At 40.2% G+C, this 12,625-nt stretch overlaps 1 protein-coding gene across 10 annotated transcripts in view; it reads left to right on the top strand.

Moving 5' to 3' along the window:
• ENOX2 (ecto-NOX disulfide-thiol exchanger 2) overlaps positions 1-12,625 on the top strand; it is a 389,024-nt gene that overhangs the window by 252,362 nt on the left and 124,037 nt on the right. For 3 of the 10 annotated variants that reach the window (XM_071213203.1, XM_071213202.1, XM_071213204.1), the window contains one exon: positions 3,849-3,984. The exons of the other annotated variants lie outside the window; for them this stretch is intronic. The gene's annotated coding sequence lies outside the window, so the exon portion shown is untranslated. The remainder of the gene's footprint in view (positions 1-3,848; positions 3,985-12,625) is intronic. 10 annotated transcript variants of the gene reach the window in all.

Here is a 12,625-nt window from a genome sequence, read left to right as displayed (position 1 = left end):
GTAGTGAGAGTGGGGGTGGACCCACATCCTGGGGAGGACTAATGCCATCCAATAGAGGGAACTGTATCCCTCGAGAGAAAGGGTGGCTCCCAGGGCATTGGGGCAGTTGAGCAAGTTAGGCCCTGAACACTATTCCATCTATCTCTGGAAGTGGCTCCTCAGGAAACGGAGGTTGGCTATCACTGAGGGCACCAAGGTGGAAGGGAAAATGGACGTTAAATGTGTGGAACCAAAGTAAATGGGGGGTAAGAGAGGAGTTTCTTGAGAGTACACAAGGATGGATATAAAACATGTAATATTACACCATAACATATAGGAGATGACAGACTGATAATGTAAACCATAATGTAAAACATAGGATAACTAAAAATGTAAAGAACTGTGTATCCTAAAGTATGCACCATAATGTAAGCACAGATGTCACCTTGTTAGAAAGCTAATGTCTCAGACTCTGTACATCACTTTAAGTAAATATGATATGAATAGGGCGTAAGAGTATCACTGTGGAAGGGAAAAGGTTTTCTGGTGGATGTGTGGGAGTGCTGTATATTATATATATACATTGCTGTGGTCTAGGACTCCTGTGAAGAAAAGCTGAATAATTAGGGGGGGGGAAAAAAAAAAAAAAAGGAAAAAAATAGGATGTGGAATTTTTTCAAGTCAACATTCTTTATCTAAGTTCTTTATCTAACTTTATCCAAGTTCTTTATCTATCCTTTAAACTCATCGCTATATGCCATTCCCTAGTAAGGGACCATGACATTATATTGGGCTTCAAATTTCGGGGAGTTCTGGATCACAGAGTGTTTCAACAATGGCAATGGAGGGATACTGGTATGGGATACCAATGACAGATGATATATGACTGACAGGGAGCTGTACAGAACATATGTCCAGGGTGCATGGTAATGTTTGGATATACTCATAGTGGCAACAATTAAAAACCACAGCAGGGGGGGTACTGGGTTCCTGGCCAGTGGTGCTCTGTCGTGGTCCCTAGGGGAGCAGCGACAGTCTCCCAGGTACAGTGGTGGGGACCGGGAGGGAGTGAGGGTTCAACAGTGAGCCCCTGATACTAATGACTATGCTTGTGAGCTGATAAACCCAAAATAATAACAAGGCCTAGAGCAACTTTGTGCCTGGGAATTTCCTTCTGTCAGCCTTCATGTTACTCAAATGTGGCCAGTCCCGAAGCCAAACTCAGCATGTAAATGCAATGCCTTCCCCCCAGCGTGGGACATGACACCCGGGGATGAGCCTCCCTGGCAACGAGGGACCACTATCAACTACCAACTGATGATGCAACTGGAAAATGACCTTATACGGAAGGTTCAATGCGGATCAGCAGAATATCCATGTCTACATAAAATACCATGACTTTAAAATGCTGTTTGACCTAAAGTAAGGGGGAAATGGAAAGGAGAAATGAGTTTATATGGCTACGAGTTTCTAAAAAAGAGTCTGGAGGCTGGCAGAAGGTTTGCCCTCATGCACAACTGAGCAGAGTCAGAGAGACAGATAAAGCAGATACAACCCCCAGATATTGGTTCCTTTGAGGGCTAAAGAGACCCATGGGAGTTATGGTCATGGCCGATGGGGTTAACTACCAGGGCAGATGGCCCCTCTTTGGAAATGGTGTTTATGTGTGATGAATCTGGACTCAGATGGGATCTCCCTTCATAAGACTTTCATGCTAATGTGCTGGAGGTGCAGTTAATGTTGGGGTTTAAGATATATTTAGGGGATTTGAATCTCTGGACTGACAATGTGATAGCCAGATCCTGAGCCTCAACAGACTCCAGCACCTACAATCTGATTTATTGGACTTACCACACTCAGCTAAGATGGAGGTGAAGAAGGACAACCACCACACCATGGAGCCTAGAGTGATTACAACTGAAAATGGGAGGATTGCATCCAGCATCCAGGTGGAATCTGAGCCTCCTCTTGACATAAAGGTGCAATGGACACAACCAATCCAGTGTCCACATAGAAGAGGTGGCATTGGATTGGGAAAAGTGGACATAATGGACAAAGGGTATGGGGAAAGGCAGGAAGAGATGAGAGGTGGAGGCGTCTTCGGGACATGGAGCTGCCCTGGATGGTGCTTCAGAGGTAATCACCGGACATTGTAAATCCTCACAGGGCCTACATGATGGAATAGAGGAGAGTATGGGCCATGATGTGAACCAATGTATATGAGGTGCAGAGGTGCCCAGAGATATACTTACCAAGTCCAGTGGATGTGTCATGATGATGGGAACGAGTGTTGTTGGGGGGCGGGAGAGGGGGGGTGGGGGGCTGGGGTTGAATGGGACCTCACATATATATTTTTAATGTAATATTATTACAAAGTCAATAAAAAATAAAAAAATAAAAAAATAAAAAAATAAAAAAAATAAAGTATCTAAATGCCACAAAAAAAAAAAAAATAATAATACTAAATGTCTGATAGAGTGTAGCTGAAATTTGTAAAATTCTCCTTAGCCAATCACTTATTTTACTGAAGTAATCATTTAAATACTAATTTTTATATAGTAGCATGTGTAAAATCTAAAGCCATAAACCTTACAGGAGAAAATTCACAGAGCCTACATGATCTTGGAGTAGGCAAAGATTTCCTAAAGAGCTTTCAAAATATTTATATTACAGGTCAAGTTAAGGAATCAAGGGAAAAACAAAATGCTTCAATATTATCTTTTACTTCTAATGATAAAAATGGTCAAGGGAAGAAAATATTAAAAATACTTACCAAAAAAAAAAAAAAAAAAAAATAACTAGTAGTGCAGTTTCTGGGGCATGTGTTAGTTGGATGTTTAGGTTTTTAAGAAACAGCCAAACATTTCCATAGTGGCTGTACAATTTTACATTTCCACCAGCAATGTATGAGTGATCCATTTTCTCTGCCTCCGTACCAGCATTTGGTGTTGTCACTTATTTTTTTTTTTAATGTTATCCATTCTGACAGATGTATAGTGATCTCTCATTGTGGTTTTAATTTACATTGCCCTAACGGCTAATGATATTGGACATTTCTTCATGTGCCCATTTGCCATCTGTTTATCCTCTTTGGTGAGATACCTTTTCATGTCTTTTGCACATTTTCTAATTGAAACATTGGTTTGCTGTTGAGTTTTGAGAGTTCTTTATATATTTTAGATATTAGTCCAATGTCAAATATGTAGTTTGCAAATATGTGGTTTGCAAATATTTTCTAACACTCTATAGCTTGTCATTTCATCCTTTCGTCAGGGTCTCTTTCAGATCAAAATTTTAAATTTTGGTGAAGTGCCATTCACCAATTTTTCCTTTTATGGATTGTGCTTTTGGTGTCAAGTCTAAGAACTCTTTGCCTAGCACTAAATCACAAAGATTTTTTTTTCCTGTTTTTTAAGAAGGTTTTATCACTTTACATTCAAAATTTAAGTTCATGATTCATTTTGAGTTAATTTTTATATAAGGTGTAAAACATGGGTCGCGGTTCTTTTTTTTTTTTTTTTTTTGCCTGTTGATGTCCAGTTGCCCCAGGACCATTTGTTGAAAAGGTTATCCCTTCCTCCACTGAATGGTTAACACCTTTTTAAAAAAATCCATTGGTCATATTTATGTGGCCAACACCTTTTTACCCCTGGCACCACCACATCTGCCCACACCACAAAGACTGGCAAAAAAAAAAACCAAGACAGTCAAGGATGTAATAGAAATGTGTTTTTTAGTAAATAATAACTATAGAAATAATAATGACTAATAGACATGAAGTTTTTGCTGTATGTAAAAAATTATGCAACTTATCTTTTTTATTCCTCACAACATCCCATAAAGAAAATACTGTTAACACTATTTTGCAGATAAGAAAACTGGCTTGGAGAGGTTAAGTACCTTGCTCATGGTTACATCCAATCGCCTTGGCTAAGAACCAGTGCTCTAATCTAAAGGCATTATAATGGCAGCAACGGAGGACTGATTCCTGTTTTGAAAGTGAAGGCAAGTCTACACACTGGTTTACAGCAAACCCTGATTTCTGTCAGTGGCATTCTTTATCTTCAGTAATAAGTTCTAACGGGGTCAAAAAACCCCTACACATCGTATGTCTCTTCAACTTGCCCCCACCAGCTACTACAGTATAAACCATCAAACTGCTCTGAGGCAGTGCCCTTTTACCCAAACATGAACACAGGTTACCCTGGATGATCCTGAAAAACACTTGGAAGGCTCTCAAAGACCTTAGTTAGTACAGGCCACTATGGCAAAACACTCTATGGAAAGATGCTGTGGCTTCCAAATGCAGTTTTATTTTTGTAAGGTTTCTGAAAGATGGGAGGTGTATATCGGAAACTTGCTAACAATTAAGCAGCATGTCTGATTAGCTATAATGCTTCCAGTATTGCTGAATATGATTTGGGTCAGTGCTTCCTAAATACTCCAAAGATGATCTTGTAGCTAATACAAAGTGCATTTTGGTCCTTTTGGTCCTTTAGATTTACGTTTCTTTATTCTTTCCTGTTTAACTGTTTGCCTTCCATTCCTGTATCTTTGAGGAGGCTGCATTATTTATTGTTTTGTTTTGTTTTGTTTTGTTTTGTTTTGTTTTGTTTTGTTTTAAAAAATTACATTAAAAAAATATGAGGTCCCATTCAACCCCACCGCCCCCACCCCCCACTCCCCCCACAGCAACACTCTCTCCCATCATCATGACACATCCATTGCACCTGGTAAGTACATCTCTGAGCATCGCTGCACCCCATAGTCAACGGTCCACATCATAGCCCACACTCTCCCACATTCCATCCAGTGGGCCCTGGGGGGATCTACAATGTCCCATAGTTGTCCGTGAAGCACCACCCAGGACAACTCCATGTCCCAAAAATGCGTCCCCATCTCATCTCTTCCTCCCATTCCCCGCACCCAGCAGCCACCATGGCCACCCTTCCCACACCAATGCCACATTTTCTCTGTGGACATTGGATTGGTTGTGTCCATTGCACATCTTTGTCAAGTGGGGGCTTAGATTCCACATGGATACTGGATGCAATCCTCTTGCTTTCAGTTGTAGGCACTCTAGGCTCCATGGTGTGGTGGTTGACCTTCTTCAACTCCATGTTAGCTGACTGGGGTAAGTCCAGTAAATCAGAGTGTAGGAGTTGAAGTCTGTTGAGGTTCAGGGTCTGGCTATCATATTGTCAGTCCAGAGATATGATATTCATATCATATTTCCTGAAACTGATGTACAGATTCTGAGACAATAGCTTTCAAACAAGGTGACATCTGTGCTTACTATGTGGTCCATACTTTAGGTTGTATAGTTTTCTAAATTTTTTAGTTATCCTATATTTTGCCTTATGGTTTACCTTATTAGTTTGTCGTCCCCTATATGTTTTTGGTATAATATTATATGTTTCATATTCATCCTCGTGTACTCTCACAGAACTCCTCTCTTGCCCCCATATTTACCTTGGTTCCATCCATTCCACATCCATTTTCCCCTCCCCTTGGGGCCCACAGCGACAGCCAATCTCCATTTCCCAAGAAGCCATGTCCAGAGATACTTGCAGCAGTGTTCAGGGCCTGACTTTCTCAACTACCCTAATGCCCTGGGAGCCACCCTTTCTCTCGAGAGATACAGTTCTCTCTATTTGATGGCATTAGTCCTCCCCAGGATGTAGGTCCACCCCAACTCTCACTTCTTGGGTCTCTACCCAATGGTACAACCCACCCTGGCAAAATGAGCCTTCAGCCATTCCCCCGGAGTCCGTCCCGCATCAGACCATCCCCCCTGAGCATCCTAAACAGGTAACCCTCCTAATTATATTTTGATACAATTTTCTCAGCATTTCACTCTCAACGAACACCTGACACTCTCCTATGTTCGTATGTTGCCCCTCCCTGCCCCCAATTTTTTGGGCAATATTACCCCTCCGCCCATCCCCAGCCCCCCTCAAACCCGCAAAGCCCCGCCCGAAGGCAACCCCTTGCCCCCATTTTGTCCCTTCATTGTGCTCATACTTACCGCCAGCTCATCATAGATTCCACCCCTGCAGATGTCAGCTCACATCCTTCCTCCACCCCCCGATTAGTCCTATAAGGCTCTTTTCCAGTCTCTAGCTCTCTGAGGCGGCTTGCTTATTTCATATCATTGAGGTCATGTGGTATTTGTCCTTTAGTGCCTGGGTTGCTTCACTCAACATAAGGTTCTCAAGATTCATCCATGTTATCACGTGTGTTTGTAGTGTATTTGTTCTTACAGCCGAGTAGTATTCCATTGTGTGTATATACCACATTTTATTGATCCACTCGTCTGTTGATGGGCATTTGGATTGATTCCAACTTTTGGCGATAGTGAACAATGCTGCTATGAACATTGGTGTACATATATCGGTTTGTGTCCTTGTTTTCAGTTCTGCTGGGTATATACCCAGCAGTGGTATTGCTGGGTCATATGGCAAATCTATGGTTAGTTTTTTGAGAAACCGCCAAACTGTCCTCCAGAATGGTTAGATCCTTCTGCATTCCCACCAGCAGTGGATGAGTGTTCCCCTTTCTTCACATCCTCTCCAGCATTTGTATTCTGTTTTTTTCATAGCTGCCAATCTTATGGGAGTAAGATGGTATCTCATTGTAGTTTTGATTTGCATTTCCCTGATAGCTAGAGATTTGGAGCATTTTTTCATGTGCTTTTTAGCCATTTGTGTTTCTTCTTTGGAGAAGTGTCTGTTTAAATCTTTTTCCCATTTTTTAAATGGGTTGTTTAGCTTTTTATTTTCAAGATATATGAGTTCTTTATATATGCAAGTTATAAGTCTCTTATCGGATATATGGTTGCCAAATATTTTCTCCCACTGTGTGGGTTCCCTTTTTACTTTCTTGACAAACTAATATGAGGTGCAGAAGGCTTTAATTTTGAGGAAGTCCCATTTATCTATTAGTTCTTTTGCTGCTCGTGCTTTTGGTGTGATATTCATGAAGCCATTTCCTATTACACGGTCCTGGAGATGTTTCCCTACACTACTTTCCAAGATCTTTATGGTCTTGGGTCTTATATTTAGGTCTTTGATCCACCTTGAGTTGATCTTTGTGTACGGTGTGAGATGGTAATCCTCTTTCATTCTTCTACATATGGCTATCCAGTTCTCCAGGCACCATTTGTTGGATAGGCCATTCTCTCCCAGTTGAGAGGGTTTGGTGGCTTTATCGAATATTATATGGCTATATATATGAGGTTCTATATCAGAACTTTCAATTCGATTCCATTGGTCTGTGTGTCTCTCCTTATGCCAATACCATGCTGTTTTCACTACTGTAGCTTTGTAGTATGTTTTGAAGTCAGGAAGTGTGATTCCTCCAATTTCGTTTTTCTTTTTCAATATGTCTTTGGCTATTCAGGGCCTCTTTCCTTTCCAAATAAATTTCATAGTTAGTTTTTCTAGTTCCTTAAAGAAGGCTGTGTTGATTTTTATTGGGATTGCATTGAATGTGTAGATCAGTTAGTAGGATAGACATCTTAATAATATTCAGTCTTCATACCCATGAACAAGGAATATTCTTCCATTTATTTAGGTCTTCTTTGATTTCCTTGAACAGTCTTGTATAGTTCTCCGTGTATAAGTTTTTTACCTCTTTAGTTAGATTTGTTCCTAAGTATTTGATTTTTTTATTTACTATTGTGAATGGTATTTGTTTCTTGATTTCCTCCTGATCTTGCTCATTATTGGTGTACAGAAATACTACTGATTTTTGCACATTGATCTTATAACCTGCGACTTTACTGAACTCATTTATGAGTTCTAGAAGCTTTGTTGTAGATCTCTCAGGGTTTTCTATGTATAGGATCATGTCATCTGCAAATAATGAAATTTTGACTTCTTCCTTTCCAATTTGAATGCCTTTTATATCTGGTTCTTGCCTCAGTGCTCGAGCAAGTACTTCTAAGACAATGTTAAATAGGAGCGGAGACAATGGGCATCCTTGTCTTGTTCCTGAGTTTAGAGGAAACGATTTTGGATTTCTCCATTGTAAACAATGTTGACTGTAGGTTTTTCATATATGCTATTTATCATGTTCAAAAAGTTTCCTTGTATTCCGATCTTTTGGAGTGTTTTTATCAAGAAGGGGTGCTGTATTTTGTCAAATGCTTTTTCTGCATCTATAGATATAATCATGTGATTTTTTTCCTTCAATCTGTTTATATGGTGTATTACATTGATTGATTTTCTTATGTTGAACCATCCTTGCATACCTGGAATAAATCCCACTTGGTCATGGTGTATAATTCGTTTAATGTGTTGTTCAATACGATTAGCAAGTATTTTGTTAAGTATTTTTGCGTCTAGGTTCATTAGAGAAATTGGTCTGTAATTTTCCTTTCTTGTGGTGTCTTTGTTTGGCTTTGGTACTAGGGTAATGTTGGCATCATAGAAGGAGTTAGGCAATGTTCCTTCTGTTTCGATTTTTTGGAAGAGTTTCAGCAGGATTGGTGTTAGTTCTTTCCGGAATGTTTTGTAGAATTCACCTGTGAAGCCGTCTGGCCCTGGGCTCTTCTTAGTTGGGAGATATTTAATGACTGATTCTCTTTGCTTGTGATTGGTTTGTTAAGATCATCGATTTCTTCTTTCGTCAATATGGGCTGCTTATGTGTTTCTAGGAATTTGTCCATTTCCTCTGAATTGTCATTTTTGTTGGAATATAGTTTTTCAAAGTATCCTCTTATGATAGTCTTTATTTCTGTGGGGTCAGTGGTGATATCTCCTTTCTCATTTCTTATTTTGTGTATTTGCATCTTCGCTCTTTTCTTCTTTGTTAGTCTTGCTAAAGGTTTGTCAATTTTGTTGATCTTCTCAAAAAACCAGCTCTTGGTCTTGTTTATCTTTTCAAGTGCTTTCTTATTTTCTATTTCATTTCATTCTTCTCTTATCTTAGTTATTTCCTTCCTTTTTCTTCCTGTTGGGTTACTTTGTTGTTGTTTTTCTAATTCCTTCAAAAGTGCAGTAAGTTGAGGAGGCTGCATTATAACTGAAGGTGGTTGAAGGGACAGAAAAGCTTTCAAGTATAAAGAGACCAGGATGAGAAAGGCAGTTTTTAATAATCAGCACATGTTTTGGAAAATATTTTATTAAAATTCAAAAAGAACTCAGCTGTAAAAATCCATGAGTAATATAAAGATTATAATGGTATTCTTTGACTGGTGAAAACCATTTCTCCTTGTAGCACTTAAAAAAACTTCCTGATGTGCCAAACGCATAGCACCTAGCTTCTATCCTGGGGTTTCAGAAGTTATTCCAGAATTCATGACACTTTCAGCTGCCTGAAAATTTCTGACAATGTGTCCCAGGGAAAGCCAGGTAAAAAACAAGGAAAATAATTCAGTTCCTGCCCATCAAGGGAACACAAGCTGCAGTTTTGAAGAAGGGCTATGTAGGAAATCGTAGAGTTTTCTTTTGAGTTGAATACTTGCCGTTTTCTTAAATATGATGTTTGTTCTGAAGCTGTAATCCCATATGCCCTTTTTGCTCGTGGAACACCTGAGCTATAGAAATTCAAGTACTATATGGACTGCAAATGATCCTGAGCCCTTTGAATGCCATAACCCAGTCAGTTCTCAAGGCTTCAGTTGCCTTTCCCATCTAGCAGGTTCTTTGCTCCTCATTGAAAAAATTCCAGCAGCTGAGAGGCCACAGGTGCTCTAACTAATTTTCTTTTTCAGAGAAGTCATCTCTGCCTCCTAAAAAACTAAGATGCTCTTTTCTATTTGGTCTTTTTTTTTTTCTTTACACTTTTTTTTATTAAAGTTAATAGATCACAAAGAATGTTACATTTAAAAAAAAAACATAAAAAACATAAGTGGTTCCCATATACCCCATTCCCCACTCCCCCACCCCATCATTTTTGTAAATTGTATTATTTTGAAGATATATACATCACACAAAAAAAGTTACATTAAAAAATATAAGAGGTTCCCGTATACCCACCACCCTCCCCCCCCCCCCACTCCTCCCACACCAACAACCTCCTCCATCATTGTGGCACTCTCATCGCACTCGGTGAACACATTTTGGAGCACTGCTGCTCCACAGAGATAATAGTTTACCCTGTAGTTCACACTCACCCCCAGTACATTCGGTAGGTTATGGCAGGATATATAAAGTCCAGCATCTGACCCTACAATATCATTTAGGACAAAAATGTCCCCACATCACATCTCTTCTTCCCTCTCCCTGCCCTTAGCAACTACCATGGCCACTGACTCTACATCATTGATACAATTTCTTCCATTGCTGAAGTCACAATAGTTCTGTAGTAAAATACCAGTAAGTCTACTCTAATCTGTATTTTATTCCTCCATTCTGTGGACCTTGGGATGGTGATGTCCACTCTGCCTCTAGATCAAGAGGGGGCTTAGATTCCACATGAATGATGGATGCAATTCCTCTGCTTGCAGTTGTTGGCACTCTTGATTCCCTGGTGTGGTGTTTGACCATCTTCACCTCCCTGTTAGCTGACCTGGGTAAGTCCAATGAACCAGAGAGTAGGAGGCTCAGTCTCAGGACCCAGCTGGCACATGGGCAGTCCAGAGATTCAAGACCCCTGAGTATGCACCACCCCTTGCCCCAACCACAGGTTCAGTAAAAGTGACAGAAGAGGCATGTGAGGGAAGGTCACATCTGAGTCCAGCACCATCATACTCAGGAGCACAAATTCCAAAGTAGGGCCCTCTGACATTGCATAGAACTCCAAATCCATCTGCCATGACCATATACCCTTTGGATTTCCGTAGTCTTCTGGAGAACCAACACCAAGGTTGTATCTAGTTTGGCTCTCTCTGGGGTCCTGCTGAGGTGTGCGTAAGTGTGACTCCTCTGATAACCTCCCCACTCTTTTTGGAAGACTCTCTCTGGGAAAAGGCCATCCTTCCTACCTGTGCAACTCTCCTAAAAGCATCCCTTTGTCTTCGGAATCACCTTACAGAACTTTGAGATGTGGGAAGGGGCAACTGACTACATCATTCTGAATCCAATCAGGAGAAAGAAGCCATATAGAAATTTGAATAGGTTGTTGTTTTTTTTCATCTTTAAATGGAGGTCATCATATCTGCCACTCAATAGTGTTGAGAGGATTAAATATAAGTAACCTGCCTAACACAGCGCCTAATACTCAGTGTCAAAAGAAAGAAACCTGGGTTCAAATATTGGCTTCATATTTTACTGCTTGTGAAGCCTCTGAGCTTCAGTTCAGTCCTCCATCAGTTGAGTCATAATAGTACCCTCCTCTTAAGTTTGTTATGAGGATAAAATATGTGTAAAAGGCTTAGGGCAGTAACTAACTTGCAGAAGGTGCTCAATAAGTGGCAGCTATATAGAGTGTGATATAGATAGATAGATAGATAGATAGATAGATAGATAGATAGATAGATAGATAGATAGATAGATTTCTTTACTGTCTTATTGCCTTTGTCTTCCTCTCACCCACAAAGCCTCCCTACACCAGTGGTTCTACCTACAGAAGGAAAACAAACTGTATTATTGACTAGCTAACTGACTGCTACTCTAGTGAACAAACCTAGACCCCCAACCAGATACTCCTCTCAGTCCAGAAGCCTCTTGAGATCAAGATAGAAGGGCTTATGGCCCACTGGGTGGACTGGGGGAAAGTGTAAACTACAATGTAAACCATTATCCATGTGGTGCAGCAGTGCTCCAAACTATTCACTAAATGCAATGAATGTCCCACAATGATGAAAGAGGTTATTGATGTGGGAGGAGAGGGGTGAGGGGGGTGGAGGGTACGTGGGGACCTCTTACATTTTTTTAATGTAACATTTTAAAAAAATAAAGAGAGAAAAGAAAAAGATAGAAGGGCTTAGTTATTTATTATAGCTTATAACAAAAGGTCTCCATCCCTTGGCAAAGTACTCATTTCCTAGGGAGTTACACAATTTGTTCTTTGAAGTTGGTCAAATACCAAGGGAAGAAAGACCCAGCTCACAGAACTCCAAATGATCTTAAAATCAAAGTCACATTCTACTTTCAGTCATTAGAGAGAAAATGAGAGGAAAAGGGAAATGAGACTAAATCTTGTTGAAAAGAGCATGTTTTTCCAATGTCAGCATGATTTGCCTCTGGCAGAGTGCAGACCAAGTAACACACACCAACTTCTCCGTCCTGGAAAAACTTACGGTGTTTCACAAACAGCCATTTGTACTAAAGTATAAACATTTGCTTTTTCTGCTGCATATGTGAAATCACAGAGTAAGAGATCATAACCTTTGTGTTTGAAACTGATACAACTCAGAAGGAGGCAATGATGGGCATGAAAAGTGGAAAAGCCTGTAACTACTCATTCTGTTTCTTTCAGTGCACATGCATATCATAGCTCTTCTATGTTGTTGACCCCCAGCCATTATAGTGTATATCCCATAGACATCAATCCTACCCAAGAAGCCTCTGTTTCAGAAGGAAATCCCATATAGAAAAGGGCCCTCCTTTGTTGGAGATCTTATTATATTGTACTTGGTGTGGGGTAAAGGGGTCCTTTCTGGAATATTTCCTCAAAACTCACACATAAATAAAGACTTGTAGTGGGCCCTCTGCCTCTGAGCTATTATGTGACATGCCATTTGAAACTGTTCATCAGT

The sequence above is a fragment of the Dasypus novemcinctus genome, chromosome X, assembly GCF_030445035.2.
Source record: "Dasypus novemcinctus isolate mDasNov1 chromosome X, mDasNov1.1.hap2, whole genome shotgun sequence".
Classification (NCBI taxonomy): Eukaryota; Metazoa; Chordata; class Mammalia; order Cingulata; family Dasypodidae; genus Dasypus; species Dasypus novemcinctus.
The sequence above is the reverse complement of the archived record's forward strand: the minus strand, read 5'-3'. Positions and strand labels throughout refer to the sequence as shown.